Here is a 26,902-nt window from a genome sequence, read left to right as displayed (position 1 = left end):
TAATAAAGCAAAACTGGTTGGGGAAGAAAAATGTAGATTAGAGTGGGCAGAAGTCCAGACCTTTTCCAGTGCTTTTGTGAGCACATCCAGCAGGTCACATCTACTTCTGTGTCATGGGACAACCCAGAATTCAATTCTTGTAGCAATCCTATGGCCTAATCTTTTTTAGTGAAGTTACTCTGTACACTTTGTGGATGCTTGTCCTACTGCCCACCTCAGAGCCAAACAGAGTAATGTTGCTATAATTCAAGTAATTTCTGTGAGTTCAGTTAGGATGTACCATTTTACACCAGAAATGAAAGTAGTCCATTTATAAGATCTAGGCTGTAAAATAGTCTGGATAATCTCTGATCAGTAGCAATATCTGCCTGGGAAAAGAGTGGTAATCAGATATGATAAATACAATATACACAAGAGTTTTGTATTTTTGAGATTGCATCCCTGGTTCAGTGAAATTTCTTTCCCTGTAGTATGCAATGTACTCATGGCCAGATGGATTATCTGCTATTCTAACTGTTCTCTGAAATGTCATCAACTGGACACTGCTAAGACTGGCCTCCATAACAGTTATTCCCAGTTGATCAGTTTTGGTCATGTTTTCAGAGATTTTAAGGACAGAACAGATCATCTTCTCTGGTTTTTTACATAATGCAAGCCCTGATTTTAATTCAGCTGGGGAACACACTATTCATTTTCACTTTCAAACATAATAAGGATAAAGTATGTCTTTGCACAGTCCTTGTATTTAGAGCTGGAGAAATCCTAATTGGTCTCATTTCGTATGTCTCCTGGGGACCAGCAGAGGATCATTTCCTTTACTGAGTGCAGATATAAGTTCTAAGTGATTCAAAAGATAGAGCTTTCACTGCTTTCCTGGAAAAAATAATAATCTCCATCTGCAAAAAGATCTTGCTTATTTTCTCCACTGTTCCTAGTATTATCTCTATAAACACAATAATTCAAATCCCTGGAAATGTTTTCCTCTCAAAAGAAGCTACCAGCTTTCTCTGTGTACTGCCTCTCAGGGATTTGTACAGCATTTCCTTAACTCCAAATTCACTTTAACATCGCTTTGACTTTTTTTTCAGATGCCAAATACACAGATGCTTGGATCCTCCTCTTTCTCATTTTCTTGGCCACCTCGGGGAAGTCCTGCCTGTCATCCAAGCTTGAACCCTCTGCTCCAGAGCATGCTCAGCAGTGAGTAGCTTGCTAAAGTACCAGGTCTTGGGTGTCTCTACAGCCGGGAAGCTGCTGCCGCCCACTGAGTACATCAGTGCCAGAGATACTGTCTCCATGGCAACGGAGAGCTTTTTGTTTTTCTGATGAACAGTTTCAAAGAACAGAAAAAGCACATCTGGAGTTGCCATATCAGCTGATCCCTGCCCCCCTGCCTGCCAGAGTCAACAAGAGACAATACCTCAGTTTTAGCAGACCTGGGCTGAACATCCCAGGAGACAGAATGAAAGCAAGTGAGGTGTACAAGAGAGAGGAGTGTATTATTGATTTAAGGATGGCTTTGGGTTGGTTATCTTACTGTTTTCATGTTAGAGGCTTTTCATGGGAGTAGCTCAACCACACCAGCCTGCTGTGTATTTCCTATCTGTTATGTGTTGCTGAACATTTGAGTAGGACTCACTTTTGTATCCCTCATTCATAAAGGCAGAGTTTCTAAGTTTCTAAGCCCTTTGTTCAACCGTACTTTTCTTATGGGATAGAAAATTCCTATGTATTTTTTGGGGGTCAGTGCTTCAAAAATGTTCTTTAGAATTGTCACATTGTTTCTGTGTCTAGTTCTAGGAACAAGTGTTTTGCCACTGTTGTCTGCTGTGTAAGAAAGCCTCTTTTTTACAAAGAGAAGCCATTTCTTAATGGCTTCTGGGTTATCAAACAGGAAAGCTGTTACTGCCATGGGACCATATATAACCCACTGTATGTGGTTTCTTTAACTTCTTCGACTCCTTATGGATCATCCTTTGGATAATTTTTTGGTCTGTTCTCAGAAAGGAGATCAGGTGATCCTGTTCCTTCCCTGCCTCACACCAGCCTCTTTTGAATACAGCAGTTCTAGCAGACAATTTAACAAAGAGGTGATGCTGGCTGGCTGTGTCCGGCACAGGAAGAGGCAGAGGAATTAGGCTCCCTGCCATCAACCTCTAACTTCAGCAGGCGGGATGTGGGAAAAAGCAAAACCCAACCCCAGCCAAATAAAGCTGGCCTGCAAAAGACCTTCATTCCTGAAGAATTTTTGAATTAAATACTGGCTAGAGCCAGCCAGATTCCACTGAAAATGACTATGTCAACTGGTTTTAAATAACAGTCTTTCATGTATGTGCTTTTTATGTTGCTTCCCATTGTCTGTTGATTTCCCCATAGACACAGAGAAACTAAATCTTTTGCTCAACACATTTTTGTTCCTTCTTACTTTGCAAACAAGGATTTTTGAGTCTGAGTAGAAACAAGATGGCTGTGTATACATTGCTCTCCTTCCACTCTCCGAATGGCCATTGGGAGGAGGTGACAGCTACCTCTGTGCATCTGACAAAATCAGTGCCTCCTCTGGGTTTTCTGCACACCTGTGACTCATTCCTGTAGCAATCCCTATTACTCTTCCTATTATTTCAGTAGTGCTGTGGGAGTCCTTCTGTACTCTTTACAGAACAAGCCAGTCCTGACTACACTGGGTTTCCTTTTGTAAACAGGCAATTCATTTCCAAACCTTGTCCTAAGAATGCCAGATCCAGAGTGCAACAGTAATCGCAGATTGCAGAATTATTTCTGTAAGTTACCTACCTCCAGTGTTGAGCCAGGAAATGAGAGTTAGCCCCTCCTGGGGACACAATGCCCTTATTACACCGTATGAGAAAAAGTCTGATTTCTTTGCAAAAAAAAAGGAACAACTAAAGCTGCCTGAATCCCCCTCTCTGGAAGAAAGTCTGACAGAGACTTGGAAATGGCAGCTACAGTATTCCTTGAAAATACTGAAAGCAAATGGTAATGAGAACCAGCTGGAAAGAATGAAATCTTCCACATGGCTATATGTGCCATCTGTATTGGCTCAAATTAAAAATAAAGAAAGATCCTTTACAAGCACCCTTATGTTCTGTTCCATTGCAGTATGGATTTTTTAAAATGCCCCACAGAGTGCTCTGAGATACAATGCAAGGCTGTCTTCCCACAGCATGAGCCTGTTGATATTGATGTTACTACATCACCTAAGAATTAGTGGCTCTCTTGCTGCCTGAGCAGGCTTCTTGTCCTCAGGGTCAGCACCACATGATTCAAACATTTATGTGATACTGCAGGTCTTGAACACAGTTGTCTTCCATCTGCATCTGCTTATAATATAACATTAAGTAAACATAATGTTCTTCTGACTTTTGAATGGCAAGGCCCAGAATTGTATTAAAAGATCTTCAGGGCAAATCTGAAGCCTCCCTTTAAACCTGGCCAGCTTTGCCTGGGCCTCCTTTGCCTGGAGAAAGGGCCTCAGTCATGATCTGCCATTTGATCTGCTGATTCATTTCAGCATCTTGGACTTAAGGGAGCAGTCAAGGACAAAGAACAAGGAAGGGTTCACTGCATGGCCTCTAGTGCCATAATCTGGCAGAAATTGAGTTTTCGAATGTTTTCTAATATCTGAATTTCTGAATTTCATTTTTTTTTCCCCAAAACTGCTTCATACCTAAACTGTTCCCTGGGGTTTGTAGTAAAGTCATTCATAACTACCATATCATACTTGGGGAGGGATGCAAAGCTAGGAATGTAATTTGTTTAAGTTTTTCTCACTTGCTCTGTCAAATACTTGTAAATACTTAGCAAGTTCAACAAACCATAGTGGATCAACTATCTTTAAATTATTAGAGTTCATACCTAACTCACAGAGACATCAGTGCAAAAGTGAGCTGAGAAACAGTTTGAAAGATGACAGGTTCATGGTATCCTTTTCATAGCAAGAAAGAAGCATATCAATACTTGCTAGAAAGACTCAAAGTGGAAAGTGAGAGCTGTTTAGAGAAGAGAATAGACAATACAATAAAACCAAACCTTCCCCATGGTGTGAGAAGGTAGTTGGGCTTTCAAATCCAAAAGCAGTTTCTCTTTCTGCCAGGAATTAAAGTATATGTTTTATATTCAATTATGCCTTTAAGTATGTAGTCTGGGCTCTGACGAGGAGGATGGTGACCATGGTTATGGTCATTAGTTTTCTACTTTGCGGCATTAACTGATTATCTTTGGAGTTCAACCTTTCTTCTTAACATCCTGACCTGTAGGAAAGAGCCTGGCAGCAGCTATTGAGCATAGAGGAATCAGCACCAGGGGACAGCAAGGGCTGGTGGTCCCCGGGGATGGGTGTAGGGAGCTTTAGGGAAAGCCAAGGGCAGCAGGGCAGGGCCTGCCAGCCCAGGCTCACTCCACTACCCCAGCAAAGGGCACCAAGGCAATCCCAATTTTGGGCATTTGGCACCTCCCTGGGAATGGGGGCAGGCCTAGGCTGGGCTGCCATGTCAGCTCCCCCATGGAAGTTGGAGACCAGTGTCCTGTGATGTTCCTGGTTAGGACCTGAAATGGTGTCCTGGGCTGTGGGCAGGGTGAGAGGAAACCCAAGTGAGGGTATTGGGACCCTTGCACTCAGGATTGAAAAATTGTGAACTGTTTAAAAACAGCATCAGAAATTCCATACCATTTTTCTAGTGTGGGGTCACCAAGTGGCTGAGGCTGGATCTGGATTCCATGAGCATGTTTCTTTCCACTCTTCCTTCAGCTTCATTGAGCTTGGTCTGAGTTAGTTATGTATACTTAAATCTTTTATACACCTGTTTTGTGTGACTTCACTGTCAATCCAAAAGGAATAGGGCCTCTTCTAAATGATTTCCTATTGTAAATAAAATGTGGTCCTAGCACATTTTCTACTGGAAAGTAGAAAGTGCCTGTGTAGCACCGAACAGTATCATACAGAGGTGCTCAAAATTAGTAAGAGACCTAATTTTGGTCAGGAAATAAAAGTATCTGTGTGCAGTGCATATATTTAAAATGGAGGCTAAGAAGCCCAGCTGTGCTATGTTAACATGACTGCATTGCTTTGGGTACTAGGGTTGACATGGACCTCTCTTAGTGGCCACATATGTTGGACACCCCACAGACACTTCGGTTTATATTTCTAACTGCCTGCTTCCCTTGAGTGGTTTAAAGTGCTTCTGATGCAGAAGAAAGATGCCCTACGGAGTCACCCCTTTCTCCTTCATGTTTTCACAGCTCTGGTCCCGTGTGAAGACACCAGGGGCTGACACAGGTTCTTTAGCAGCAGCACCCCAGTGAATCACTGCTATGGAAACAGCCAGGAATTCTGTGTATGACATCTGGAGAGCTTCCAAAGAGGTATCTCTAACTATATTCAGCCTAGGCCATGCTCATATCTGTATGGTTTCCAGTATCTTCTGCCCAAGGTGCCATATGCATGAAATTGTTCAGATTCCTGTTCTGATTAGAGAAGGCCTAACCAGTTGCAAACTAATAATAGCCAAAATTTAACTGTCATCATTAAAATATATATATATATACACATAAAAAAATTAACTGCTAGTAAAAGAATGTAAAAAATGGATCGTGTCAGTAAAATATTTTGGCATTTCATTGGTATAAATACCCAGACTCCCTAAGCACTTTCAATGCATAATCTAGATTTACTGCCTTTTCACGATGCCTGAAGTGGTAGGTTCTTTAAAGCTTGCCATGACTGACCATAAGCATGAATTGTACAAATCCAGAGTTACAACTTTATAGTCTGAGTGAACACTTTTCACTATGTGCTTTAGAGATTTACTGAGGTCCTCAAAGTTTGAAATGTTTTTGTGAAGAAAATTAGAATGTCACTTAAAAATGAGAAAATGACCAATAAATTCTTGTTGGTTTTTGGAGGTCAAAGGAAAAAAAATCTATTGGTTGGCATCTAAAATTAAAGCCCTCCCTCAAAGGAAAATGTTTTTCCCCCTCATGTTCTCTCCTATCTTTATAGTTGATTCAACTTGATGAGGGTTACCAGGCCAAGAAGTTTAAACATGGAGGATGAAAAATATCAAAGCTTCATTCAGCCAGGAAATGCAAGGAGTAACAGGACAAACTTCCCCTGTGAACATGTTGGTGCTTTCATTCACTCAGTTCTTAGCTTCCTAGACTACTGCATAAAGTTAGCTAGTAATTAGATGGAAACCCTCTACCTCAATTCAAGAGAGCATAACAGCTCTCACAGAGCTTAACAGTCGTCACCTTTTAGTACCAAGAAAACCTGAACTGGTGACTTACATAGACACCATGTCTATATCCTTCTAGTGCAAGGAACCATATTTCAGACTTGACTCAGCTCATCACCTCCCATCCTCATAGCCTCAGATTCATGCTGAGACTGGCTGCAGAATGATGAAAATAGTAAGACAAGGCATTTCATGTTCTATTTCTGATCTGTAAAGAAAAGCAAAGAATGAGAAATGTCAGGAGTAAAGCCAGCCTTAGGAGATAACCTCTCTCCAGACAAAAGAGATTTGAAAGCACAACCATCTTTATTTTAATGCCTTTCTGAATAAAACCTCTGAATCTCTTGATGCATAGGCCACCACTAATGTGATCAAATCATACTCAGACTGTCTGTGGGTTTCTAAAGTACCTATCACTGCCACAGCTAGGTGACAGATTACAAGAATTAGAAGAGACATCGCTGCAGTTCCATTTATAACGTATTTTCTGTCCCCCCTAAGGCATTTTAAGATGGATTCTCTGCTCTCTGCTAAATTTGCTTTGCAGTGGTTATAGAGCATAGAGAGAACTCAAACAGGCAGGAGATTCCCACAGGAAAACTCCCTCAGTATGAGAGGTCTGTGCCAGTTGTATAGTTGTGTCTTCTCTTCTGCCTGTCCGTCTACTCTCAGCAGGAACAGGATGAAACAAAATGCTATATTACAACAGATCTTTCTCTGGTACAAGGTCCATTATCTTGTTTGCACTAGTGGTGTAAACTGGAGTATGTGATTTATTGTTATAGCTTCCAGTTGGATAAGACAGCTAAGATTTGGACATCTGCCTCTCCAACATTCATTAGTCAAGGGTCAAGGTCTTTCATATTCTGTTTTGCAGGAAAGACACCCACTGTCTGTTTGGCAAATGACTTCACAGAAAAGGATTACTGAATGCAGACCATGTATTGGTCTCAGCCTGAGGTCAAGCTGAGCTGTTACTTCACTGGAGAACATGACAAGATCTTCTCATGGCTTAAGGTTTTCTGGCTCAAGGAGATCTTGCCTCTGAGGATGGTAAAATAAAATTTAAGGGCTTCCCTACCTCAACCGCTTATAGGAAAACCAATCATTATTTTTTTTCTTCTTTGCTCTTGCCTAGGTTTTCACACAAACAAATCACAGATACTTTTTCCTGCCTATTGTTCATAATCTCCTCCTGTCCCCATAAACTTCTCTAAACCAAGCCAGCCAGCCTACTCATTGGAGAGGGGTTAATTTCAGTTTTCAGTGTTACCTGGATTTATAATCTGCCTGCTGTGCTTTATAGAATCATCATGGAATCATAGAATTGGTTTGGGTTGGAAGGGATCTTAAAAATCATCTACTTCCAACTCCTCTTTATTAACTAATAAATTTGTTAATTTATTTTGCCTTTCACTGCTATGGACAGTGACACCTTCCACTAGATCAGGTTGCTCCAGCCTGTCTTTGAACTCTGCCACGGATTGGGGACCCTGTTCCCTCGCCTCACTACTCTCTTTGTAAAAAGTTTCTTCCTTATAGCCAATCTAAACCTACCCTCTCGCACTTTAAAACTGTTGCCACTTGTCCTGCCACTACATTACTTTGTAAAAAATTCCCTCTCCATTCTTCTTTGAGACCCTTTCATGTACTGGAAGGCAGTATGAAGGTGCAGCTGAAATTTCTCAGGTTTTATTAGTCTTCTGGTTTTCCCCACCTTGCTCCTTCTGGGCCCTGCAGCTGGTTAGCCAGAACTCATCCTATACTTACTGCAGCCCAGAATGCCTCAGGATGGTCCTTTTGGGTTTCCCAAGCCCAGCTCCTTTCCTTGCATAGCTGGACACTTTGTACAATCAGCAGAGGAAATGTGTTTAGCTGCTTCTTAGAACCAGCTTGACTTTTGGCCTTACTAAACTCTTTAATTGGCCTCACAGAGTATCAATGTGTTCAGCATTAGAAACCTGACAATCCCTAGCCTAAATGTATGCATGGCTACTTCATACCCATTTGTTCTTATGCCAGCATTGTCCTTTATCTTTAAATAGCTTTTTTCTCCTCCCCATGTGTTCATCCCCTGAAGTATTTATTTATAGATTGCAATTATATACCCTTCACTAGGGTAAACAAGTCAGACTCCTTAGTTAATTAAGATCTGGTGAATGATGCAAGGTCAAGCATCATGGATGCCCAAAATCTGCCTCAGTCAGGGCTACATTAAGATTGTCAGGAGCCAAAAAGGACACACCTAATTTTTACTGGAGTTGGTTCTAGCTGCCCTCCTACTTAATGGCAAGTTTCTTAGTTCAAACTGTGATCGTCTTCACTAGCCAGTCCTCCATTTTATCTTTAAGGTAAGGCAGATGTGGGCTACCTCTGATGCACCCAGTTCCATCCTTCTTGACATATCCAAGTGGCTGGGTAATCCACCTTAATCACATTGGGGGTTATTTTTAAAGTACAATTAAGAAGTGAAAAATAAATTAACTTCAGTTGCTTGTTTGTTCTAAACATGTCCAGACAAACACATGGAAATGTGTGAGAGGCAACTGTACTGCATCAGCTCTAGGAGATGGGCTGGAGGAGTTAACTGGGCTTTTCCATCTCTAAACTGCAGGACTGTTGTAATTCATCATTTCTATAGCACCATAAATTATATGGCACTTTGCAAGCACAGAGGCAGTTCTTGCTTCCCTGAAGTAGCATGACTCTCAGGACAGGGTGCCTGGCTGAAGTGTGCTCTTCCCCAGGAAGGCTTCCACTATGAATACCATGCCTACAGGACTGTGTGACAGTACCGCCCCATTGTCCCATCAGGAGTGGGAGTAAAAAAGCTGGGGAAGGCAGAGGGCTTTTTTCCTAACTCCCCTGTATCACAGCTGGATTTCTCGTCTCTCCATGGCCTGTTTTAGTATTGCCTGGATGGAGAATAGGCTTCTTGGGGCTTTGATGCAGTCTGGCTGTCCTCCAGCAATATCCACAGTACTCCCTCCCCTCCCATATGCTCTCCATTAACATCCTCCTGTCTGCTGAATAAGGAAAGAATAACTCTCCCAGCCCCAGCCAGAGCCCCTGAGCCAGGGGAGTTCATCAGTCAGACTAGTTTCTCCTGAACCCAGAATAGGCCTCGTTAATGGGCCAGGAGGGATTTTTTTTTTCCCTTTCAGCTTGTGGCTGCCCTGAGCCAGAAGTAGAGTCAAGTTACTGTGTCCGGGAATCTCAGCTATTCCAAGAGTAGGAGCAAGTGAGCTGCTGACTCAGGAGGTTTCCTAGTGTTTTCAAGCAGGGCTCAGTCCTGTCAAAGCAAACTGAACCGTTGGCCTTGTCTTCTTCTAGCCCCTGGACAGGCATTAACAAAAGTCACAGTTGACTGGAACAGGCTGGGGAATTGATCTGGAGCAGGACTATGGATCATACTTTTTCCTGGCATGAACACAGATCCTTGCAAAGACATATATTAGTCATCTACTCTTTTTTACTCCTCTCCTTAGAGAGCAGTTTAGTATAGTATAGATATCCACAAGCTATGAGGCAGCTTAGCTTTATTTGCATAATTTTCTAAAAGAGAAGATAAAATCAGAGGGAGAAACAGACTTATGAGCCAAAATGTTTCATTGCAAATCAGTGTTAAAGGGTCAAGAATCCCTGCCATCCTGAGCTGTGCTGTCACCCAGAGACCACCTTACTTCTGTGTTATGTAAGGATGCAGGAGGATCCTTCCTGTGTGGCTAAATTGTCCTTTGGACTTCCCAGAGCCTGGAATGGAGTCACAGGCTGTGTCTGGAACAAGCAATTAGAAGTCATGCTGAGTTCAGGATTCTTGTCCTCATTTCAAGTCTGCCTACGTGCTCTTATCTCTTCTAAGGGAACTGGTTTCTAGAGGTTAGCAGAGAAGACAAATCTACTACAGCAGTTCGCTGCATTCACCCCTCATGAAGCTGTGTGCACTCCTTTGCGCAGAGACTGAAGTAATTGAAGAGTATATGCTCCCAATTTTTCACCCCTCCATCTCCCAGCACTTTGTGACTGCAGCCAGCCTGTTATAACCTGTCCCCTCTCAACCCCTGAAAAGTTCTGTCATCAGAGAGTCTCAGCTCTTTGAGGTCATGTTAGTCTTTACTTCACTGCCTCTGACTGTGAGCTGCATTTTCTTACTGTCCTATTCCCTTCTTCAAACTCACTTCACCAATGAAAATCCAGCATAGTATATAAAAGACAATTGGGTGGAAGCTGGTGTTTATAAAACAGAAGGTTTCTTCTGCCTGCAGCTATTGGCAGGTCTATCCCAGACACATGCCCTAAGACTAGGATCTGATACAGGGACAAAGAAAGATAAGAGCTTCTCTTACTTGCCTTCAGTCTTGAGGATACAAATGTCCCCAGTTTGAATAGCTAAGGAGCTCTTGGCTTGTGGCCTAAATGCCACCTGTTTCTGCAGTATGGCCAGATGGGTAGGACGCCTGTCTTAGCCAGCATCTGGCAGAGATTTCCCTATGTAAGGAGAATTTTCAGCTACCTTTTTGAAGGACTTACTATCCTTTTAGAAGTGCCCAACATCCCAACAGTGACAAGCTGCAGCTAAGGCTCTGGCCCACTTACCTTTGGCATGCGGTTTGTTTTAGGGCAGGAGCTCTGGCAGAGGTTCACAGACGGTGGTGCCTGGGACTTGTGAGGGGTACAGGGAAGCAACCAAGGAGGAAGAGGACATTTTATTTTCTAGAAAAATGACAAGTGCTGATTTTTCTCCATAATTTAAAACACCATTTGGATTAGGATAGGAGTCCTTTCGACAGAATTTGTCCATTGAACAGTGACCAAAAAAATCTAGGTGTCTTCCTCCAAAATCTTTGCATCAGAGGGGACTGAATTGTTTCATGTCAGCCAATCAGGGTATGATCAGGGTATGTGGGAGTGGAATACAGTAAAAATGAACTGCAGAAAGCAATACCTGTAACAACAGATTTCATTTCACCTGCTTGCTACCTATGAGACAGTGATCCCTGTAAAAAAAGGCAGGACAAACCTGCTCTGATAAATATGACCAGATGAAATAACTTATTTCATAGTCTATCATCTAGTTCAGTGAGTCACATGTGGTATCTCTAGAAAGTTGGTAACACCCTAGAAATCTGTAACTTAATACATATTTAACTGAGGTCTTGTCTCATATTTAATAGCAACTCCAACTGGGCTTGCATAACAATCTAGAGAAGGGTGGGGACTACCAACATAGGCTTGAATAGAGCACTAATAACCCCTTAGTATCCATGACGCCTAAGAAAAAATCAGCAGAGCATTTGTGTTTGTAGCTAAGGCTTATTTGCAAAGCGATAGAAATGTGATTACCAAGACTCTCAGCTACAGTTGCATTGACGAAAAAGCTGAGAGCAAAGGATGAACACAGAGTGGTGGTAGGGATACCCTGAGCATGATGGGTTCCATGTGAGGGCAACATTCAGAAGAAGCTGTGAGCTCCAAATGACCAGCTCAGAGACAAAGACTGTCCTGAGAGTTTCAGGATAAACACAGCTAAACTATGAGGATGCTTTATCTTCTCAGAGAGAAAGAGCCCAAATGTTGCAGTGTTTCAGGCAGCCAGAACAGCATTTGCTGTGTAATGTGAAGTATTTAAGCACACATGGGCTTCATGGTGTTTCCTGCCAATCTGCAAAGTATCAGTGTGGTGTCTTGTAGTGCCAGGAGCTGGATGAAGAAGAGGAGTTCCCCAGTGGGCATAACCTAATTGCTTTCCTACCTGGAGCACATGGCTGAAAGGCTATGGGGAAATGGTGAAATGCCACACTGTCTCTTCCAATAAAATAAATAAATGTATCTTCCCCTTCTCTGTCTTCTAGAGAGTACTGTACCTTCTTCTCTAGCTATACATCCAAGGAAACATAAATACTCTCCAAGTTCCCCAACTGGCCTCAGCTCTGCAGACCAGGGGCTGTGACAGTAGTACAGCATGTAAGGAGTGTATCCTCTGGACTGCCCTTCCCTCTGGATGGCTTCTTCCCCATGTACAGAGGTGACTCCTGGTGAGGCACTCATCCAGCTGCTTCAGGTGAGGTACATGTGCCCACTTGAGTCTCTCCTAGAAAATCTCATGCCTTCTTAAAGGTTGTTCACACCCATCTGTATGCATACACATGTAAACAGCATGATAGCATATTAACACAGTTATGACCAATGATAATGGCAGTGAAACATGAAAGCTTCTTTCCTCATCCTTGTTTTTCTGGTTTGAAAGACCAGGGTGTGACTCCTTGAGTGAAGGAAAGAGGGGTAGGTGCTTCTGTCAGTTCAGCAGCCCTGTTCCAGCAGTGGCAAGGCAGCTGCACTGCAACTGCTTCTGTGCAACTGGAGCTTCAGGTCACTTCTGACTCGAGGAGGCATTTATTGTCACTGGTAATTGTTACTTCCTTACACAAAGCAAACAAAAATACCTGCTGCACCAGCACAATCACCTGCTGTGGTTTACCCAGGGGGAAGGGGGTGCGTAGTATGGCTCAGCTGACGCAAGAGAGTGCTCTGTGCTACTCCATGCTGCTTTGTGCCTTTTGGGTGATTAGGGACATGCAAAATGTTTCAGACAGTACCTTAGCCAGTTTTCCTGAGATATGTGTACACCCCAGACTAATAATGGGAACTGTCTGAGATAAACTGAAGTGCTTATAGTATGTGACTTGAAGCGCACACGAGAGGGACATGCATGTGTCCCCTCCCTCCCAGGCCAGCTGGGAGGGTGGATAGAAGGGGCTGGGAGTGGTGAGGGGGAATGACACACTGAAGATGACGGGGATCCAGTGCCCCAGGCGTTTTGCAAATGGCTTCCTTTCGTCTGAACACAATGAGCTTGTGAAGCGAAAGCAGACAAATGCCGTTTGCAGAAGAGCAGGGATTTTTTTTCTCCTTATTGCAGGCAGGACCAGCTGCGTTCCAAACCCGTGACTGCAGCAGCCATGACCCCTCCGAAAGGAAATCTGAGCCCGCGAGCAGTTGTGCTTGGGGAGGGCCGGGCTCTCACGTTTCTCTGTTTTGTTTTGGAGCCTCGGATAAATAGTGAGCTTGCTTTTTCCCTTCATTTCTTTTCTTACTTTCTTTCTTTCTTTTTTTTTTTTTTCTTCTTTTTCCCTCTGAATGTATTTCCACAGCCTCAAGGAAGGAATTTTAAAAAGAAAAAGGAAAAGAAAAAAAAAAAAAAGAAAAAAAAAGAAAAAGAAAAAAAAAGGTTCTGGCATGGGAACAAGTATGTTTCAAATTACAGAAAGGATGTGAAAGGTTCAAGAATTTGAGCCCTGACTCCGCCTGTGTCTGTCTCCACCCCCGCCGGGCTGCGGGGCCGCGCTCCCGCACCCTGCGCGCCTCGCCGGCTGCTGCCTGCCTGCCTTGCCGAGCTTCCAACCACCCTTTGCCCAGCTCGCAGCTTCGAGCTCGGGTTTTTTGTCTCCTAGGGTGTGCACATGTGTGCGTGTGGTTTAGCTACATCCCAGGAATGTGCCGAGGTCCCAGTTCTGAGGGCGGAGCGCCCTCTGCTCGCTGGGGAGGGGGGAGAAGCAGGCAGAGGCGCAGCTCTAGGGAGGAGAAGCAGGCTCCTGCTGCTGCCAAGGCGAGAGGCGTGCCCGCAGCAGCCTGCGCAGGGACACGTCGCTGCCCCCGCGGTGAGTCGAGGCAGCGCCGGTCGCGGCGCCCCGCAGCGCCCTCGGCTCCAGCTGCGCTCGCTGCTTGAGCCGCAGCCACCGCACCGGGCTGCCGCTGCTGAGCCACAGAAAGATGGGCTGGGGAGAAACCACCGGCAAAGAGGGTGGTTGAAATGGCCTGATCTTCCCTTCTAGGGGAGCATCATGGTTAGATCTAGTCTCAGTCCCTTATGGAGGATCATATCCTGAAGACCTTCTCCATTATATGACCACTTCGTCCTGTCCCCAGATGGAAACAGAGACCACCATGAAATGCACATACTCAGTTTCTGAAAAGGGGGGTCCTGTGAATAAGGTTACATGGCAAAACATTATTTTCTTGTCCTTCTGTAACGTGATCAGGTACCCCCTAACCATAAAGCTATGAAAGCTGGCATATTTATCCCTTGAGAGTTGCACAGCTAATTGCATGTCAGTGAGGTAACTAAGGTCTTCATGAAATGTCTGGAAGAGAGAGGGCTACCAGAACAACCTGTAAGGTCTGTAGCATGTGTATGGCTGCCATCTTTGCAGTCTACAAGAAAGAGGGTGACAAACACATGATTGAATTTTCTGCTGGGCCAAATTCAGAATGAAATATTTTTGCTTGGGCTCTCTGGATTATGAAACTACTGAAGAGCATCAGTATTGTTGACAGATAAGGACTCACCCTCTTAAGAAGAACAACTGTAACATAAATCTTCAGGAGCTGAAATGTCTATTATGATCTTGACCTTTACTAGTGTCTTGTAAAAACTATTAGCACCAGTCAATTAACTTGAATCTGCTACTTCATGCTGAAAAAATTAAATTTTGTCCTTGCAAATTTTCACTCCATCATCTCTTCAGATTCTGTAACTTTGCTGTAACAGATTCAGGTGAAGGGCCTGAAGCATCTTAGCTGCACTGAGCAGTACCTTGTACATTGCATGCTCCCAGTCCTATGATACTTGATTTCATGCATGGCTGCAAGACACACTTTTGCATAGGGTGCATGTCCACTGATACACACTGAACACTCCCTGTGTGGATGGGAAGCTACTGGAACAAAGAACTATTGATCTAAGTTTAAAAGAGGAAGACTAGGATCAGTTTACCTGCTTTGGCAGCCTGTGAGTTTTCTCCTTTGCAACTAAAAGCCAAAAATCTATAGGCCAGTTCAGCTAGAGGGATCAAAGGTCTTCACTGTAAACAAGCTGGGATAGTTTGTCATAAAAGATTCTAATTAGTGATGTTGTCTTAAGCATTGTGATGGTGCCTAGGAAATCAGTCTGAATTGGATCTGTTCTGCTAGAAGGGATTAATTACAAAAAGATTGTTTTCCTTGCAAGACATCCAAAGGTCCATCTAAACTAGCTAACACATTGAATACCATGGTGTGCATGTTGTGTTTTCAAAACATATTACTTAAACAGTGGAATTTTCTTTCTAATATTGAAGAGCTCTGACAATGTCACTTGGCTGCGTCACTCTCAGAAGCTATGGGAGATATGTAGTGTTTAGCCAGCTTTTTACATTGTCTAATTTTGTGCTGGCAGGCTGAATTCCTGAGGTATGTTAGATGAGTCTCAGAGCTGCTTTAATTTATGCTAGCCAAACCATTTCCTTATGCGCCATTTCACAGGTGCAGGATCAGCAGAGCAATTCATGTTCCACTCCCTGACCGCCCCTGCTCAGTGTCTTACCAGAATTTATCCCTGAATTCCCAGCAAGGGGACAAATGCTGCCACCAAGCTTAAAAAAGCTTTATTGATCTGAGAATGCTCAGAGATCTGCACAATACAAACTGCAGCTACATCCCTCTAGCACACAGCTTGCCTGTGACCAAAATCTTCACTCTCAATTTTAGTTGCATTAGGCCACATAGTAGGACAGAAAGTTGCATCTAGTTCCTTCCTAGAGGTTCAATCTCTTTTGATTTTGTGTTTGGCCAAATAAGTAATTTTTATTTATCAAGCCTTTCTAGAATGAAAATGTGGTCTCAAACTCTTCAGCTGAAAGAAGCCATCCAATCTCCCTGCAGGTTGTTCCTGGTATAAAGGTACAATCTGGCAGCCACATTGTTGTTGCTCTGGAGTTTCAGTGGACACACAGATAAATAAAAGTGACACCTGCCGCAGGCCAGTTTCCATCTCTATTTGATTATGTTGTTTTCTTACAGAAGATTTTTGACGGCTGCAGCTAGTCTAGAAACTTAAGTGTGATAATTGAACAAATCAGTTTAGTTGGGCATCTGATTCTGTGCAAACCTAAGTAGAATAGTAATTTGTGACTAATGCACAACAGCACTTTGCATAAGGTAAAGATCCATGTCTAACATATGCAAGCCCAAGACACTGTGGGAAGAAAACAGCAAAGATACTGAACAGGATGTATGTGCTACTCCAAAGTGTACCCTTCTCCTATACAACAAACAGTGCTGTAAGGACAGTGAAGTAGGACCTTCACTCTCTGACATCAGGTACCCTGAGATCCCATTGTTCTCTCCTCCATATTTTCCATGCTGGAAGCAAGTGAGAAACTTCTCGCTCCTGATCCTGTTTAACTGACCTTAGATCATCTGCCAGCTAATAAGCCAGGAGGCTCATTTCAAAGGAAAATCTGGGATGCTGCAAATCTTGTTTTCTGTTACGTAACAATAACTGTGTGTCATGCAAGAAATTTTTTTTTTTTTTTGGTGAAAATATAAAATCATTGGATGTTCACAACTCTCTGGCCTTAATTCTAAGTCTGCATATCCTCTTCAGCTGAAAAAAAAAATACAAAAAAGTATTTATTGGGGCTGAGGGGGAGAGAGGGGCACAGATGTTTTTCACTGGCATAGCCAGGGAATGGTGAACAGTTGGTCAACAGACTTAGAGCCACTGAAGAATATCCTAGGACATGATGTGTTTTAAACAACAGCCATAGAAATGCATAATATCTACACTCGGGTCTGTGGATCAGCTGCAGTAACTTCGGTGGGTCCAAGAGATACTAAGACTGTCCTGCAGCAGTGAGACCTCACACGTGGGCCAACAAGCAATGGCAGAGTTGTCACACTGGTATGGAGCAGTTGTCAGGTATCTTCAGTTCCTCAACCACAGGCCCACTGAGTCCAGCACAAAATGTGCCACAGCCACAGCAGCTGCTGGAGCAGGGTGCTGGCGGAACATGGTACAGCAGTTCAAATGACACTCCTGCTGGCAGCGCTTCACAGCTGCGGGGAGAACAGCTCTGGTGAGACCCCACCTGCATTCTGGGTTCCGCAGCACAGGAAGGACATGGGACTGTTGGAGTGAGTCCAAACGAAGGCCACCAAGTTAATTAGAGGGATGAAGCACCTTTCCTTTGAGGAAATGCTAAATTAATTGTGACTGCTCAGCTTGGAAAGGAGAAGGCATTAGGGTGACCCAATTGTGACCTTCCATTACCTGAAGGGAACCTACTGGAAAGCTGGAGAGAGACATTTTGTAAGATCATATAGTGTCAGGACAAGGGGAAATGATGTCAAACTGAGAGAGAATACGTTCAGATTAGATACCAATAAAAAATTATTTGCTGTGAGGGTAGTGAGCACTGGAATAGATTGCCCAGAGCACTTGTGCATGCCCCTTCCATGGAAGTGTTTAAGGCCAGGTGAAATGCAGCTCTAAGCAACCTGACCTAGTGGAAGATGTGCCTGTCAACGTCGGGGACGGCAGTAGATGCTGTTTCAGCCGGTTTCCAGCCCAGGCCGTTCCGTGGTTCCGTGAGAACGGCTCCGGGCGAGGCCGCCGTGCCGCGCTGTGCCGGGCCCGGCGGCGGGGCTGTGCTGACACCTGGCGGCCGGCGCGGGCACTGCCCGCCCGGGCCCGCGGGGCTGGGCGCTCCGGCAGCCTCGGCGGGCCCCAGGGCGGCGGCCTGTGCTGCTGTAGGCTCCCGTGTTGCTCAGGCGTGGGGTGGAGTTATGGTCTCTCCAGTGGCTGTGTTTTGGATTTGTGCTGAACGCAGGGTTGATAGGAGAGAGATGTTTTTGTTATTGCTGGGCAGGGCTTACACAGGACCAAAGCCTTTTCTGCTTTCCGTACTGCTGAGCTGCGAGGGAGCTGGGAGGAGACTCAGCCAGGACAGATGACACCAGCCGATCAAAGGGGTATTCCACACCATGTGACATCATGGCCATTATAGAAAGTGGGGGAAGCAGGAGGAGGGGAGGGATGTTTGGAGCGATGGTGTGTGTCTTCCCAAGTCACCATTATGTGTAATGGGTTTCTGCTCGCTGGAGACAGCTGAACACCCGCCTGCCATGGGAAGCAGTGGATCTATTCCTTGTTTTGCTTTGCTTACATGTGTGGCATTTGTTTTCCCCATTAAATGACCTTTATTTCAACCCACAAGTTTTCTAGCTTTTTACCCTTCCAGTTCTCTCCCTGACTGTGCTAGTGGGGGAGTAAGCAAGTTGCTGCTTGGGGCTTGATTGCTGGCTGGGGTCCATACCAACCCCTACCACAACAGCTTCTGTGAAAATGTACCTCAGTGTTCAGCAGTAGTCAAGAAACAGTAATGAGTTTTCAGGAATGACTAGGAAAAGAAGAGAAAAGCCCTCTGAATGTGCAAACTGGCCAGCATTTCTAATGTGCTTTGATTCTTAATCTCAAACCCCTACATATTCTGTACGTGAAGGGGCACTGACTGCAATTGCAAGGCAATTCTGGAAGGGTCACAGGCATCAGAGGACACAGATCTGCTGGGGTAATGAGCTAAAGCCTTCTGAAGGTGACTCCCGAACAGATATTACCAGTGTCATCATGCCAGCAGACATCTTGACCTCTGATTAGGCACTGGAGCCACCTAAACTCTATCAAAGGTTTCAAGCTATTTCAAAGATTTTTTTTTCTACATGGGAATTCCATTGGAAAAGAGAGACTTATCAGATTGCAACTAGCTTCTTTCCTTTCCACCGAAAGATGATCTTTCCAAAGTGGCCAACATTTCCCAGTTTGTCAAGATTTTTGTTGCAAAATCTGTGTTGGCAGTTGGTCACTTGGCAAAATGTATTTCCTGTACATATTAACATTTTCTAGATTCTATTTTAAAATAAATATTATTAAAATAATAAATTTTAATTAGTATTAAAACAAATATATTTTAATAATTATTATTAATATTATATGCAAGGATTTAATTCCTTCTTAAGAACCGCAAAACGTATTTTTTATTGTTGGTTTAAAAAAGTATAGTGTCTAAGCCAATCTGTTATTTCTCCCATTTTCTAGCGTATTTTTTTCCCCATGGTGATATTAAAGAAAATTTATATCATTCATAACTTTTAAGCAACATGAGCTGTAGTTTCTAGTGAATTTACTTTTTTCTCTTCCAAAGGTTCCTATGTCAGATTTGATTTGCTAAGGTGGCAGAGAATGACTGACAGCCTTTACCTCAGTGTTTGTCCATGTGCTTTTTCCTCAAAAGGAGATAATACCAATATATGAGTGTTTTCATTTCCCAATTCCCACTTTTTGCCTTCATCTTTGTAAGTAAGTTCATCACTGTCAGCATACAGAGCAAGACATATTTGGTAACCAGGTTCAAAGGACCAATCCTTCCTTAATCGAAAAAGACCAAACTGTATAGGAACCTGCTGTGTAATGGAACATCAGCCTCATTTTTACATTCAATAACTTAGACTATCATAGATCCCCAGTGTTGGGACCCCAAGCCCAGAGCCACTCTGAGCTTTCTTTCAGTGGTTCTCCTCCAACCTTGCATTGTCTGACCTGCTTCCTTGCTTCATTTTTATGTCTCTTCCCTCTCTTCCTCCTCTATTTTCCTTTCCACAGGCTTCTGTGCTGTGTCCTGGTCTTTTAAGTGACAGACTGAAAAGAAGTGATTCAGCATTAATCTAGTAAAATGAACTTTCTCTGTCAGGTATCTTAAAGCTGCTGAGAGGATCTTGAGGAAACAGCCTGAGGTAGGAACAGTAAGGACAGCAAAGATCACAAATCTGCTGACTCTTGTCTGCAAGGTGAATATTACAATTTCACACATACTACAGTGCTAAAATGCATCAAGAAGCTAGATAAGGGGTATATATCCATATCTGTTTTCCCCCTTATATCAACTCTCCCACCTTAAGGACACCAGGTGAAGTATTTTCTGGCCACTGGGTTTCAACAGTTTTATCTGCTTACTGCTAAACCACAGTTCTGTAAGTTGTGCCTGAAGTACTTGGGAATCCCTCTGACTCAAGATTAACCAGGCTAAAGCACATCTAGCATCTGAGCATGGATGCTTTTAGTGTGGTACTGCTATTTGTGAAGGAATAAGACTGGACCCAACAAATTAATTTGCTTCTCTTTGAAAACATTAGGAGGCGAAGAGCAAAACTGACACATTGCTTCTAGCTTTAAAACTAGACTACAGCATATATTTAAACTAATTAATATTGCTGAGGGATGGGAATGTTTGGGCATGATTGCAGGGCTTTCAGCTGATGAGTCACATGTTAGAACTGACTAAAAATGTAGGGGCACTTCTAGGTCCAATGACAAGCGGTTTAGCCTGCAGCAACTGACAACCTCTTAGGAGCTTGCTGCTGAATGCTCAGGCTCTCAGGACTTGGGCATGATTGCTACAGGCACTAAAGAAGAGGCACTTTCAAGAGAATGAAAAGTTCTGTAGTGTGAAGGCGGATTTTCCAGGTCTCCTAAGAAAAGGAAACAGAGAAAAGGGAAAAAAACCCAAGAGTCCCTGAGGATGGAGGAAAAGTTCTGACAGCACAGATATGCTATCTTTGCAAATCTTATTTTGGCTGCAGGGGGGATAGTGTTGAGCTGATGCTTCTCATCTTAGGTTTAGGATGAATGAAAATGCCGTTCAGCTCTAAGATTCCTGTAAGATTTTCATGGCAAGTTTATCAAATTGGAAAATAAGACTTGTAGTTTGATTCAACAGAACTTCTAAGCATACAAGGTATTTTTTAGTTTACATTTTATTTGCATAAGTAATGGACTAGCCAAAACCATATGTCCCTTCACATCCTAAGATGAATAAGGTTATGCTTATTTGGTGTTAAGCTGAATTAAAGAAAGAAAGACAAACCAGGAGTTATTCACCTGTAATCCACAACTGCTGTCTGATTCCAGTCTAGATTTTGCACTAGTTCACCAATTTGGGCTCAGTTCAGTAAGATGCTTTGTTGGTAAGAGGGGAAGTGCTAGGAAACCTGGCTAATTTTAAGCAGAAAAATCCTCCATATCAGAATGGGGCCTGACTGTCTTCTAATAGGTGAGCAGATGACCTGGTTCATGGAGGAAGAGAGACAGAAAAAGTCCAGAATGGCAATTTAAACATTAAAAAAAAAAATCTTTATTATTATTTTATTGTTTTTGCAAAAGAGCATCATGTCTGGCTGACCATTGCTACTGATTCCAAGCACCACAGTGGTTTTGGCAGGAAGACAACTGTCTATACTCCATTGTACAGCCAAAGGTTTAGATGCCTATTTTTCACTTTCTCATAGCAGTAAGATATAAGAATCTGTCAATATCCTGTATATCATATACAAATAGTGGCTGTGTGTGATATTCTAAAGTTGGTCCATTATCATTGATGCTATCTACAGTATTTATTTGGTGTCATGGCATTTCTGTTAGTCTCATGCTAGGCTAAATATTTGCTATGAGTTAATTTTGCCTTTTAGCCTTAACAATCACAGAATAGTCTGAGTTGGAAGGGACCCAGAAGCATCATGATGTCACCAGCAAAGCTGGCTGGTGGCTGTGCTGCAGCAGAGAGGTTCCCCTAGAGCAGTACCCTACCAGGAGAGCATTCTGGCCATGCTTTCAGAGACACACTTGCATCATGGCTTTCCAGAAGGCTGCCACAGGAATCTTTATGTTTCCATCCTTATCAATATTCCCAAAGAAGTTCTCAGAGTTGTAGGTTGTGCTCTTTCAAAGAGCTCTATTGGAAGCAGAGATAAAACACGGGTATGACCATGAAACAGCCACTGATACCTGCCTCCAGGCTCTCCTCTTATTCTTCCATCACCCTGCTTTTATTCAGCCCATCACTGAGAGATATGAGTTCTCAACTCCTTGTGCAGTGAGACTTTTGTCAGAACAAAGACCTTTTGTTCAGGTTAATTCCATTCTCCTCAGTTATATCTCCTTCTCCCCCTACCTTGAAACATGACTCAGTAGTAAACCTGGCTTTTTTTCCTTATAATTGCATATGCTTATTTGGTCCTCATCCCAGCAGCCACTGCTTGGCGAGGCTGTCTAATCAAGGCAGTTCTGTCCCCCAGATCTTTGATCACTTTAGTTACTCATCTCTGATTTCTGTTTGAATGAGGATACCTGAATACATTATGGCTATTAAAAACTGCAAAGCATGGTAGTGCAAGTGTCACTAGCTGTGAAGCACAGCAGCATTTTTTGATGTGAGCTAACAGCCCAAGCTTTTGCTTAAGTTCATCTGAAACCGTATCCACACCTAATTCTCACCCAATTAGCTGAAAATCTGCACAGCAGTTAAGAAACACAGTGAAGCTGGTAGTGCAAAAGTATTATCTAAGCTCAGCAAGCCTCAGTTGCTTGCGTTGGCTTCGAGAAAGGAGAACAGCACCATCTGCTGCTTGCTGCTATCCATGGAAACTGTAGACCTTGAAAAGCTGAGCAATGTCTGTTTCAGATAGTAAATACTGTGTCCTTGTGATGCCATATCCTACTTTTGTGAAGCACGTTAATTTCGATGCTACAGCAAAACTGTCAAAGAAGTGTTCTGTGAAAATCAGATACTGGGATGGGCTTGTGATGAGGATGGACACTCATTTGGATCATACCTGAAATCAATTTGTTTTAAACAGCGAGCAAGTATCTATTAACATTCCTTTTCCCCCCCCTTAGTGCTCTAAGATCCTGAGGTAATACCTTCTCCAGAAGGTCAAAGGCTTTGCTTAGTCGGTCTGTGTGTACTCAGATGTGTGAACATTGTGATTCTCTTTGTGTAATTACTTTTCTGAAGGAACTTGGCTGAATTTCTCACTTGAAAGAAAACTTACCCCTTTGAACCTCCATCCCTCCAAGTGTCTGCAGCATGTGTACTGTGCACAGGGAGCTAAGGACACAATTCAGTAGCTCACCTGAATCACTTCCATGGGATTTGGATGCTGTTGGGGATACAGCCTTGGTTATACAGCCTTTGACCTTACTGTAGGTGACATCTAGTTCAGGATGCATTTGACACACCAAATCCTGCAACTTGATGAAAATTTCATTCATCAACTCATTGTGCTACATAGGGCAAGGGAAGTACAGTCAGTGTGGACACCCAGAGAACAAAGCCTATCTTGCATTCATAAATACATTAGTATTCTCTCCTAAGGATGGTGCCTTCTGCTATCTCTGCTCTTCACTTTCAGGAAACCCCTGGAGACCAACCATAAATAAATGTTCATCTTTCTCTTTTTCCATGCCTGAGATAGAAAAGATCTATAATTTGTGTAGAAATTAGCTTAGTGTAAGGTAGGTGTTCTTTAGTAAATGTCTTTACCAAAGACCTCTTATTTTCAGCCATCCAAGTGATTCATGTTCATCCCCGAGACAGTCCTAGATGGTTCTCCTCTCCATTCTATTTAGACACAGACTGCAAGTTGAACAGTTAATGGCTACAATATGCCATAGCATTCTGAAAAATAAAAAGCAGAATCACCCAAGACCTTAAAGGATTAGTATGTCCAGCAGTGGAGCTTTATAGCCCACAGGAAAGATGCTCCTCTCTGGGAAGGGGCCGGAGGTCTCTAGATGAACAGAACTTTTGGGAAAGTTCTGCTTCATTGTGTAATCCTAAGAAGTTCCAGTCAGCATAAGAAGGTCCAACATTTCGGTTTTTTTTTTTTTTTTTTTCCTGTTAATTTCAAACAGGGTAGTGACAGCTCAATATTTCAGAGCTCATGTTGTAAGTTTTGTGTTTTAACATATACTGAATAGGCAGTAGCACTGTATCCTGATTCAGAGGTTTGGAATGTTAGAAAGTAACCTGACAAATGCAAATATTATAGATGCCACTGTAAATTATTCCTCTAACTTTTACTTTGCATTGATTGATCTCTTAAAAACATGACTATGATTTTGTTCATACCCATGATGACAGGGGAATTGTTCATGTATTCTGTTAGTTATATATGCAATTGTTGAAAGTTTCAAGGCAGCTCAGGAAATTTATGAAAGCTTTTGTTTCTGTCATTGTGAAAGGTTCAGTTGACTGTTACCACTCAAACTCAATCCTAAACCAGTTTGGGTCCAGCTCGGTTTATTAGCTTTCATTCAGCACCAAGGGTTTGATGGATGTGGAGTGGCTCTCTCAAGAAGCCATTCAGACATCCTTGCACTATGGATAGCAGCAGAATGACCAATTCCTGGGAATGCAGCACAGGAAAGCTTGACCTGCCTTTAAGGCTGCTGGCTCTCCCTAGGGTTGCCAGCCTGGTTTAAGCCCATGCCAAAGCTGGTGGACTGCCAGTGCAGCCTGAGGAGCAGCATAGCCAAAGCATCATGTCTGGCCTCACAAACAGTGCTGGGGTTGGGCAGCACCTGGAGGGAACCAGCTTGGGCATTTCTGCATGTTTGACACAGTCAGTCCAGTCCAGAAAAACAACATGCAGGCAGTTGAAAGGCAACAGTAGTTTCCAGAGTACTGATACTGAAGATGAGCATGTGCCGGCTACTTTGATTCATGATTTCTGAAAATGTCTGATTGTCAGTATCTGCAAGATGGAACCCTATAAAGAGTAGATTATAAAAAGAATGTAAGGAACAGTCATGCTTAGAAATCTTATCAGAAGGAATAAACTGTTGTTAAAAATGTGCCTTTCTATTGCTTCACCATTGCTAGTGTCAAACCCATGCAAAGGTTTCTAGAGGTCCTTACTCCAAATTCCTCCTGTAGACACACAAATTATTAATTCTTTAGAAGTCAAGATAAGCATGCATCACTGAGAAAAGGGGCAGAAAAGGCTTTTATTTATGTCTTTCCTTAAGTTTCCTGTAAAGGATTAATACCTTTACTAATTTCTCAAAGATTTAAGACAATGCAAGGTCTTTGGCACTGTATATTTACAATTACTCAGAATTGAAATGTACGACTCCCACACTTACATCACAGGTGGAATGAAATCTGTCAGACAGATTATGTTTACCTACAAGAATTTGATTGGGATACTGAAATGTCATTGTAAATTTATGCCATTGACTATGTCTCTTGTGAAATGCAGGTAATTTAGATTTTTGCAAGGGTGAGATGAAGGGAACAACTGTAAACCCTAAAAAGCAGATTCATAGTGAGATATAGGTTGATGATTAACTCCTTGCCTCAAAGTTTCTGAAGTGTTTCATTTTAAATAAATGCATTTCAATAATCTCTTTTAATTTCTCAAAATTTAGCTAAAATTTATTATTCTTTCTGGTTTTATTAATTGTTTAGGTTAATAGTTATAAAACTGGCAGGACCATGTCTATTGTAATGCTGTCCTTTACACCCATACAGCCTGATTTAGTTTTCCTTTGTAGAATGAGGCCTGATTCATTGCAGACTTGGAAAAGAATTCTCTTTGATCTTAATTTATGCAGAAAAAAAAATTTACCCTAGAGGAATGTGTGTTCTTCAGATTATCTCTGCTGAAAGCACTTGATACTCTCAGAAAAGACTATGGATGAATATTATTTTTTCTGCTTATTTTTAGTTTTTTTAATTAGCATAGTAACAAAGAAGAACATGCAAATATAATTTAGGTACAACCCATTACATGAGTGTCCATAACTGCCCATCATTAGTTTGTTTCAAGTGTGAATATAATAGTTACATTACAAGTCCCAAGTCTAATTTTTGTGAAAACTCTCTTTCCTTTAATCATGGTACTCCCAAATGTGTATGGAGGGCCCTGAGGCCCCCTGACACCTTCTGTAACTATTCCCATGAAGAACCAGTGGATGGATGGGAAGGCCAGAACTTGAACTAATACATATCCAGGTGTCTGCCCTGTGTTGGTCTGCAATACACCCCCTGCTCTCATTCAGGAACTTAGGAGCATTTCTCAGTCTCCTATTTTTGAAGCAACAGAGGCAGCACATGAAGTTACAACAATATGTGTCATGCTCCCACCTTGCTACAGAGTATACTAAGATTTGGTCTCTTTGGTTTCTTTTTCCTTCCTACCAGCCTTTTAATGTTTGATTTGATTTTTTTTTTTTAATAGGACTGCTTTGCTTGAATGCCTTGAAGCGTTCATCTTCTATTCCTCAGACATACTGATGGAGTATCAAAGTACTTCACAGTGTCTAGCATCTTAGGCTACCTTGGAGAAAGACAGCTCAGGGGATGGATAGAATTTGTCCTCCAGTGGTAATTCACTCCTTGTTCTAGTTCTGCTGTTAGAAAAAGGAAGTGAGTGAAATGTGGTGAAACTACAAGCACCTCTCCAGAGCTAGACCAAAGCCAGATTCTGAATGGCTCCTGGAAGAGTTGTCAAATACTAGCCCTTTTTTATTATTTACTGTGCATAAATCAAACAGCAAGTGGTAAAACAGTCTTGGAAAAGGGCAGTTCCGTGATCCACCCACTTCCTAAAAATGCCTAGTGTATGGCCCTGGAGTCTTGAATTTGGAGGGAGATCTGTTCTTTCTGATGGCTGTGACTAGTGCTGTGACATCTTCTGTGGTCAGGAGATTACTGGCCATCTGTAAAAGAAGTGATATAGATCCAGACATGGTGAGAATGAGGATGTCATGTCTAGCAGAAGGCTTTCTGTAATCTCAAGGATGACCCTTTCTTCCCATTCTTCAGCAGGAGCATGAAAAACTGTGGTCCTTTTGAATGGGTTTGTCTATTATCTCATTGTATCTTGTCTCTGTCCCACAAAAGTCTGCAAGCTTCCAAGTCAATGGGAGTTACCTTCTCAGTTTCTCTCTGTCTCTGTGGGAAATTCCATATATCAGGTCCATATATCCATATATC

The 26,902-nt window shown here is 42.7% G+C and overlaps 1 protein-coding gene across 3 annotated transcripts in view; it reads left to right on the top strand.

Moving 5' to 3' along the window:
• Positions 1 to 26,902, top strand: part of ANGEL1 (angel homolog 1) — a 110,114-nt gene that overhangs the window by 60,844 nt on the left and 22,368 nt on the right. For 2 of the 3 annotated variants that reach the window (XM_085582168.1, XM_085582167.1), the window contains 2 exons: positions 1,089 to 1,200; positions 5,257 to 5,379. The gene's annotated coding sequence lies outside the window, so the exon portion shown is untranslated. Of the gene's footprint in view, positions 1 to 1,088; positions 1,201 to 5,256; positions 5,380 to 12,103; positions 12,313 to 26,902 lie in introns of all 3 variants that reach the window. The other variant, XM_085582169.1, reaches the window with a different exon arrangement.

This window comes from Lonchura striata, chromosome 5 (genome assembly GCF_050655825.1).
Source record: "Lonchura striata isolate lonStrDom1 chromosome 5, ASM5065582v1, whole genome shotgun sequence".
Taxonomy (NCBI): domain Eukaryota; kingdom Metazoa; phylum Chordata; class Aves; order Passeriformes; family Estrildidae; genus Lonchura; species Lonchura striata.
The sequence above is the reverse complement of the archived record's forward strand: the minus strand, read 5'-3'. Positions and strand labels throughout refer to the sequence as shown.